The sequence below is a fragment of the Sturnira hondurensis genome, unplaced genomic scaffold (assembly GCF_014824575.4).
Source record: "Sturnira hondurensis isolate 20B ecotype Veracruz unplaced genomic scaffold, ASM1482457v3 Scaffold0013943, whole genome shotgun sequence".
Lineage (NCBI taxonomy): Eukaryota > Metazoa > Chordata > Mammalia > Chiroptera > Phyllostomidae > Sturnira > Sturnira hondurensis.
This window is the reverse complement of record NW_028086574.1, coordinates 204,447-214,036: the sequence shown is the minus strand read 5'-3', so window position 1 is coordinate 214,036 and position 9,590 is coordinate 204,447.

Sequence of the window (9,590 nt, the reverse complement as noted above, 5' to 3'; positions counted from 1 at the left end):
CGAATGTGGGAAAACCTTCAGCTATAAACATACACTTGTTCAGCATCAGCGCATTCATACTGGAGAAAGACCTTACAAGTGCAGCAAGTGTGGGAAAACCTTTAGCAACAAACCCTCACTTGTTCTGCACCAGCAAATTCATACGGGAGAAAGGCCATATAAATGCAGTGATTGTGGCAAATTGTTTAGCCGAAGCTCCAGCCTTAGTGAGCATCAGAGAATTCACACTGGGTCATGGCCTTATAAGTGCAGTGAATGTGGAAAATTCTTTTTTTATTTTATTTTTTTTAAGATTTTATTTATTTATTTATCTTTAGAGGGGACGGAGAAAGGGAGAGAAACATCAATGTATGGTTGCCTTTCATGCATCCCCTGCTGGGAGTGGGCCTGCAGGGAACTGGCCTGCAACCCAGGCATGTGCACTGACTGGGAATCGAACCGCGATCCTCTGGTTCGCAGGCCCGCGCTCAATCCACTGAGCTACACCAGCCAGGGCTGGAAAATTCTTTACCTCTAACTCCAATCTGGTTAAACACCAGAGAGTTCACACAGGAACAAGGCCTTTTAAGTGTGGTGAATGTGGGAAATTTTTTAACCAGAACCCCAGCCTCATTAAGCACCAGAGAATTCATTCACACAGGAGCAAGGCCTTACAAGTGCACGGAATGTGGGAAGCTTTTTAGCCTAAGTTTTGGCCTCACTTAGCACCAGAAAGAGTTCACATGGGACAAAGACCCTATGAGTGCAGTGAATGTGGAGAATTTAGTAGCCAAAGCACCCAACTTACTCAACACCAAAAAGTTCACATCAGAGACAGGCCTTGGGGGTGCAGCAAATGTGGAAAGGTCTTTAGTCACGGATCTGCTCTGATTGAGCACCAGAAACATCATGTCCCGGACAGACCTTATGACTGCCTCATGTGGGAAAGCCTTCAGCTGGAGGTCTAACCTCACTCGGCATCAGAGACTTCATAGTGGAGAAAGGCCTCACTCAGCATGAGAGAGGATAACAGGGAATGAGCTCTATATCATACCAGATATGACAGAACCTTGTGAGGGAGTCATCAACCTAAAATTGACACCATGTATTTCACAGGTGGCAAATACAAAGCCCACGGGCAGAATCCGGCCTTCCACCTGGCGCCTTGTTTCTACGGAGCGGCAGTGCTGAGCTCTCACTTAACTGTTAGGGAAGAGTTATGTTTATACAGCTCTAAAATTACATTTGGCCCTTCGGAGGCAACCACAAAGCTGATGTGGCCCTCAGTGAAAATGAGTTTGACCCCCCTGATATATTTGAACATCCATAGTGTGGAGACTGCCTCTGAGTAGCAGTTTCATGTCATATGAAACCATTTCTGTTAAAACTTTTTTGGGTTATATTGGCACATCATGAAACAAGATTATTTTTAAAATGAACAGTTTTGGTAACATGTAAACCCATGAAAACTATCATCATAACAAACTTTATCATCTTGTGATCTTCCCTGCATTCCCGGGCAAGTTGATTTTTTAAAATTTATTTATTGATGTAAGAGAAGCATTGATTTGTTGTTCCACTTATTTATGCATTCATTGGTTGATTCTTGCATATGCCCTGACCAGGGATCAAACTCACAACCTTGGTGTATCAGGAAGATGCTCTCACCAGCAGAGCTACTTGGCCAGAGCAACTATTGATTTTTTGTTTTTTAGAAGTTTGTGTAATTGGAACCTTAAACTTTTCCTCATATTTGTGTTTTCTTTAGTGTGTGCACACAGGACTATTACCCATTAATGGATGCATTTTTTTAAGAGGGGAAGGAAAGGAAAGAGAAACATCAGTGTGTGGTTGCTTCTCACATACCCCGCACTGGGGACCTGACCTGGAACCCAAGCATGTGCCCTGACTGGGAATTGAACTGGCAACTGTTTGATTCACAGGCCCATGCTCAATCCACTGAGCACCACCACCCAGGGCTAATGGATGTTTCTGTTTCCAGTTTGGCTCTCATGAATAAGCTTACGTGATAACTCATGTATGTACACATATTTAAATTTGCCACCTGGGTATCTTTTTGGATGAAATGTGAATGGAAATGTAACTTCATGCTTTACCTTTACTCAGTGGAATAAATGTTTTTTAGTACTGGAAGAATGTTTCCATGTAGAAGTTCAAGTTCTCATATAGTCTTCACAGGTCTAGACAGTTAATAAAGCAACTATTTCCAGCTGACCATGAGGTTCGCCAAATTTAAATTTGGAGAGATGTGCATTTGCACATCGTTGAGTATTCCCTGTGTGCAGTGAAGGATTGTCAGCAGTTCTGAGTTGTCCAGCCTCTGCACATTCCAAGGAAATGTTTGGCACTTGCTTCTGTGAGGTAAACCTCTAAAGCTGAGACATTCTGCTTGGTCAACATTAAGAGTCTTGCCCTGACTGGTGTACCTCAGTTGGTTGAGCATCATCCTGCAAAAATTAAAGGTCACTGGTTTGATTCCTGATTAGGGCACATGCCTTGGTTGTGGGCTGGGTCCCCAGTTGAGGCACGTGCAAGAAGCAACCGATTGAAGTTTCTTTCCCTCTTCCTCCCTTTCCCTCTCCAAATTAAATGCGATTTAAAAAAAAAAACAGTCTTTATCTGGGGCCTTGGACCATATGCCAGACAGTCTGTAGTGTTTTTTTTTTAATATTTTATTTAGTTATTTTTAGAGATGGGGGAAGGGAAGGAGAAAGTGGGAGAGAAACATCAATGTGTGGTTGACTCTCATGTATCCCCTACTAGGGAACCTGGTCTGCAACCCAGGCATGTGCCCTGACTGGGAATCGAACCAGTGACTCTTTGCTTCACAGGCCCGTGCTCAATCCACTGAGCTACACCAACCAGGGCCGGTCTGTAGTGTTAAGGGAGAGCCTTTGACCTCTGGAGAGGCGAGTCAGCCAACACAAGTGCTCCTTTGTGTGACAAACTTGGCAGGTGGAAAAAACACCACCAAGGCTTGGTGGATTCCCTGGTTAGCATTGATGGCGGACTTAAGCTCCATTCTGTGAGTCCACGGGAAGCTAGCACATAGTATCTCCTGGACTCAGCCCTATGTGTCATCTTCCTTTGCTCTCGTCAGTAGCCTTCATGGGCATTAAAACAAATCCAGAGGTCAGTGGTGGGGGTGCAGTTTCTGGAGACTATGGTTGAATTTTTGTCCTCAAGGTTCAGGACTGAGGAGCTAGTGGGCATCTTTGGGGGACATTAGTCAGCTTGCTACATTAGGGTGGGGCAGGGGTAAATCCTCAGTTATCTTGTTTGTCCTCTTGTAACTTGTAGGTGTGTCCTGTAAATCTTAATCTGTAGCTATAGGACTGCTTTTTCTCATCCTTAACATTTTTTGGAAGTTAGGATTTACCACATTCCAGATTTTGCTTATTGGATCTCTAGTCTAATACTCTAGCATTTCATGTGGTTGGAGAAATAAAACCATCTCCAAAATCTCCACAAAGGTAGAAGAGAAAGGAAATTTTTATTACTGAATTGTAGCACAAAACTAGAACGTGATGCACATCAGAGATAACCCAGCACAGATTGTAAACACGTGGAGCTACAGCCCCATTACAAGTTCTCAAGATAAACAAACTTGGCTTCAGGGGCGGCGGACGGGGGGTGTGGGTGTGGGGGGGGCTTGATAGCACCGTTTGATAGTTTAGCCTAAATTACCCAGAATTGGGGGTAATCGTCGCTGGTTGCTATCTTTGCCTTTAATCCAAAGGAATAACGGAATGTAAGCTCTGTAAATATTAAGGTACAGTCTTTCCAATGTTTTCTCCCGGCCTTTTGGGGGCGTTTCTTGGGGTTGATTTACTGTGATTTTAGATACTGTGTTTGGTTTATTGGCATCTGTTATTCCTGTGGATACCTAACTCCACGAAGGAGGCCTCTTGGTGGCTAACTGGGCTCAAATCTGAAAGTGCATTCTAGCAGCCATTTCTACACGTGGGGCCTTGAATGCTAACTGCAGTTCAGAGAGAAGCAAGCCTTGTAAAGGAGTTCCTGGAACTGTGTTTCAACCGACAAGTCTGGGACTTTTCCTGTCCAACCAGGAGCTGGCAGCGATACCCTTCCTCATTCGCATAATCATGCCAACCAATCAGAGCACCTCCATTTTGACCGATCGAACGAAGCATATAGAATCCTCATTTACATGAGGGTGGAACAATTTGGGATCGGGGCAGGGACTTCTCTACAAAGTCAGTTCCCCTCTGGTTTGGGAGCAGCATTTTTCCTGAAGGCTACATTTCCCCAAGTGGAGCTGATACACTAAAGACATCTATTGCTGGAGCAGACGGGCCGCCTTCCTGCTATGTCATAATTGAGCTGTTTGCACCGAATAGTTTCCTTCCTCAGCGCACCCCCAAAATGCGCATTCCTCTTGGTGTTGAATCGGCACCAATGACAGACCATGATTGACTTTCCCAACTTCGGTGGCCCTAAATACTGCAAGTCACCGTCTGTCCAGCAGGTGGCGGCACAGAGTCTGTACAACGGCTGGCGGGCTGCTAGAGTTGGGGTGGAGGGGGTCAGTGTGCAGGGGTGCAAGGTGACAGAACACCTCGCCACACACCCTAGGGGCCACACAGTCTGAGAGTCGCCTTGGGAAGTACCTTGAAAGTGTCAACACATATTCGAGTTTTATCGGTGGGTCCTCCGGCGGGACCACCTGGTTGGGTGGCTCCCGGGAGCTAGTAAAACACCGGACTCCTGCACAGCCTGGTGGTACAACCCGCGCCCCCGCCCCACCCATCCCCTACGTCAGCGACCAGGGCGGGGTTCCGGTTCCCACCTCTTAGAGGACAGGGGCTCCAGGTGGTCCTCTCCCAGTAACTAGACGGTGGTGAGGAGGGGCAAAGGGTGGGGGCAGAGTCTGTGGGCGGAGGGCCAGGTATCCTCACTCCGTGCGGGCCTAGCCGCCCCGGGAGCCTCCGTGCTGGTTACCCTGATGTTGCTGACCAAGGAGCAGCACAACGACGCCCCCACGCGGACTCCTGTGCGCTGCACTGCGCAGGACGCAAACCTCAGCCCTGCGACTGCGATGGGCCCGCCTCCCCCCTACGTCGGGCTGGCTTCTGAAGTCCAAATTTTCCCTCTTCCTGCCAACAACCAGGGCCCCGCACCACAGGGGATGGCACTACAGCGGGAAGCCCGCGGGAAGTGCCAGATTGGCCCAGAGGCATGGAGAGTGTGGAAAAACGCGAGGGGCCCGGCGGCCCATGTGAGCCTTGGATGTAAGGAGACCCTAATCCTGGGGACTCGGGGAAGGGGTCCTACGCAAAGCGCATTGGGAGACCCACAGAGGGCGCAGGGGAAATGGCGATGGGAATCAACCAGCGCCAAAGTCGGAGGTCCGGGCGCAGCCCTGGGCCCTGGACCCGCATTGATGGAGGTGGAGAGGTGCTGGGGGCTGTGGGGACGCAGAGGTCTCCACGGAGGACCAAAGTGGCGGCTTCCGGACCCGTGCTTCCTCCCATGCGCTCTAATCTTCTGAGGGCACTAACTGCACAGGTGAGCTGCCCATCCATCAATCAGGCCGCAGCTGTCCCTCTTTAGCGATCCTCTGGCCCGTTCACACGTTTGGCTCAGAACAGTTCACACTTGCGCACCCGGGCAGGGCAACGGAAACACAGGAAGTGATGCTAACCCCGCTCAGGCAGATGGAAAGACACGACTGGGCAGCAGGAAGGATCCTGGAAAGCCTGTCAGTTATTGGGACACACTGGACTCTTCCAGAAGCCACTGCAGGAGGTGGCTCCCCCACACCCACCTGAGGGCTCCAGGATGCCATCTGGCCTTGATGTACATCTCAGGGGGCTCTGCCTGCTGCCCCAGTCTCTCCGACCCACGCTGATCCTGAGGGCTTGCAGGTTGGCCTGAGGCTCCAAGAGTCTGGTAGGTCTTTCTTAATGTTAGAATATTGGCATTTTATTTTATCTAGTATATTTTGTTGTTTATGCTATTACAGTTGTCCAATTTTTTTCTCGCCTTCATCCCCCTCCGGCCTGCACCCGCCCCACCCCCACCCCCAGCATTCCTCCATCTTAGTTCATGTCCATGGGTCGTATATGTAAGTTCTTTATCTGCCCTCCCATTCTAAATTATACCTTTGCCGAATGGAGTAATCTTGAATGTAGGTCCTTGCTTTTCATGACTTGGAATACTTCTTTCCAGCCCCTTGCTGCCTGTAAGGTTTCTTTTCAGAAATCAGCTGATGGTCTTATGGGAACTCCTTTGTAGGCAACTGTCTCCTTTTCTCTTGCTGCTTTTAAGACTCTCTCCTTATCTTTAATCTTGGGAAATGTAATTATGATGTGCCTTGGTATGTGCTTTCTTGGGTCCAACTTCTTTGGGTCTCTGAGCTTCCTGGACTTTGTGGAAATTCATTTCCTTTGCCAGATTGGGGGAGTTTTCCTTCATTATGTTTTCAAATAAGTTTTCAATCTTGTGCTTATCTTCTCCTCCTCTGGCATCCCTATGATTTGGATGTTGGAACATTTAAAGTTGTCCCGGAGGTTCCTAAACCTCTCCTCATTTTTTTGAATTATTTTTTTCATTCTGTTCTGGCTGAATGTTTATATCTTCCTTCTGCTCCAAGCCATTGATTTAAGTCCTGGTTTCCTTCCCTTCACTGTTGGTTCCCAGTATATTTTCCTTTATTTCGCTTTGCATAACTTTCACTTCTTTCTTTGTGTTGTTACGATACTCGATCATTTCTGTGAGCATCATGATTACCAGTGTTTTGAACTCTGCATCTAAAAAGTTGGCTATCTCTTCACCACTTAGTTCTATTTTTGGAGCTCTGATCTGTTCTTTCATTTGGGTCATATGTTTTTGTCTCTGCTCGCTTGTTATGTAGTAAAGAGCAGAGCTTTAGGTATTCCCTGGGGCAACACCTAAGTTGCTGCCTTGTGGCGCTGTATGTGGGGGAGGGGGTCTGACAGGGAACAGTGCATCTTGCTCAGCTCTGGCTCCACTGGCTTTCAGGGCACTTCCCCTGCTACCCACAAGCAAATTGGGCCCTTCTGGTGCTGATTCCCAGGTGGGTGGGTTTGTGTACATTCTAGGACCCTGTGGGTCTCTCCAGTGAATTCTCTTGTGAGGCTGGGAGTTTTTCCCACCTCCACAACCCCTTCAGGTTTTTACAGTTAAAAATTTGGGGGCTTTACTTCCTGGCACTGGACCCTAGGTTGCATGGTCTGTCTTGCTTCCAGTTGTGCCTCCTGGTTTATCCGCATGTAAATATGGGACTGTCTGGTCCACCAGCCACCCCTGCCTCCTTCTGTCTGCCAGAAGGCCATATCCTCTCCAACCCAGCTGTTCATCTCTGCCCTTCCTATTGATCTGGGTGAATGTTTTTTCTTTAACTCTTTGGTTGTCAAACTTCCATGCAGTTCTGTAGGAGACTATTCTGCGTGGTGTGGGCCCAGCCTCCAGTGGCAAACACTTACTGCAAAGTAACTTCCTAAAATCCATGCCAAACCTTCCAAGGACAGTGTAACCAGTTCAACCACTTTGCCCTTTTTATTTGCAAATATCCCTCTTCTGTGATGTGATTAGTGGCATTGGCTCCTTTGTTTTCTGTCAAAACATAAAGCAACCTATGCATAGTAAATGAGGACCATCATGTAATGTGCCAAGAAACTCAATAAAGGCCAATCACAGCAAGGACTGTGGCTTTAGCTCCCCTTGAGAGAAAAAGCCATGCTGTTTCTTTTCTTCCACCGAACTTGGTAGTCCGTGTGAATGTCTCATTTCATTCATAATGACACAGACACTGTGGGCCGGTGTCCGCCTCACAGTTCAATTTTTTGGAAATTCTTACTTTTTGTTTTTCAATTTTTTTTGTTGTCCTTTTGGTTCTGTCAGGAGGCAAAGTGTACCTACCTATGCCTCCATCTTGGCTGGTGGGATCCAGACAGCTAGGGATGATTCTTGCCTGCAGCAAGGCTGCTTCGGGGCCTGGGCAGGAGTGTGCACGCAGGGGGCTCCCTCAGAAAAGGCCTCGTGTGCAGTCAGGTCAACGGCAAAATGTGCTGGGATTCAACACCACAAATGAAAGAGCCTCAGCACAGCATCCACTATTGGCCACCTGCCTACTCATCTTGTCTGTTCCGGGATCACGTCCTGGGGGAGCCCTCAAGCGAAGGGGCTGGGTCTGCACTCTTCTGCTGCATCTCAGGATGAATAGGAAACTCACTGCAGTGTGTGTGGATGAGGTTGGGAGGGACCCCTTGGTGTAGGTCCGGGAACTGCCCAGCAGAGAGGGCTGCATGCACGCACAAGATGGTCCCATCAGTGGCTATGGTGCTAGAGAGGGGGCTAGGATGTGGGACCCCAAGGTCACCTCAAATGCTAGAGGCCTCACAGGGCCTTGCCCTTCTGTCACAGAGGTGCCGGGGCTGCATCCTGCCCACAGGGCTCTAGCAATGCTTGGGATTAGCGGTTTCCTTAAAATCAACCAAGAGAACTACAAACCTGCGAAGAGGCAGTTTTCAAAGATTCAGACCCCCCCCCCCACACACACACACATTGCCCCATCTCTGGCTTCATCCCCAAGTTGGCATCTGCCTGTGGGCACAAAAAGTAGCGCTTGCACTATGGAGTCCCACAAGGTGTCACCCTCCCCTCCCACACACCCTGAGTGGGTCCTGCACAGATGCTGTGGCAGTGGCTGGAGGGGGTCAGATAGGAACTCTGTGCCCATTTGACATCAAGCACCTGAGGGGCGACCTGGAGCTTCCTTGGGCTCTGTGGAGAGCCTGGCGTAGGGCAGCTTCCCCTGACTGCTGTTCCCTTGAAACCAATTACAGAACAGCGAAGTTAGCAGGTTCACACCCTTGCCTTCCACACACTGTCCCTGGGCAGAAAGGAGAGGAGAGGCTATGGGCAGAGTGTCTGTAAACTATGAACGTCCATCTCTGGTTTGGTGCAGTTTCAGCGTAGGGAGCGATCATTAAAGGAAATTTCAAAGAGAGCCCAGGGAGGATGGCAACCTGGCCTGTCCTCCCACGGTTGTTGATCTCTCTTGCAAAAAGGCATCCCTCTGCAGGAGACCAACCACCATGGGAGAGAACACTTTACACATTACAGAGAGCCTGTGGTGATGGGGCTGCCACAACCATACCAGGTGTCTGGTGGGGAGTGCACAAGGTGAGGATCACACTGTCCTTGAATGTTCAGCAACCCAGGCACATGAGTCAGGTGCAGAGAATCGAGGAAGAACAGAGCCGTGCGTCATGTCCTGTTAAAACAGTCCTGCATGTCCACCAGAGAGCCAGGGGCTGTGTCCACCTATCTGGTAGCAGGAAAAGACCAATTTCAGGTGAAAAAATTACTGTGCCCGACAATGGGACCAATGCACAGATAATAGCAGCCTCAATTAACTGTGTCTTAACACCCTTCCTAACACACCATTTTAGCCATGGAGCTACTAGGGGCCATCTGGTCAACCCTGGGTGGAGTGTGGTGAACCAGGTACAACTTCCCCCACCATGGTGAGGTGCTAGTTTGTCCATGACTCAAAAAATGTGAAGGACCCACTAAGGTTAATACTTTCATTATCCACTTCT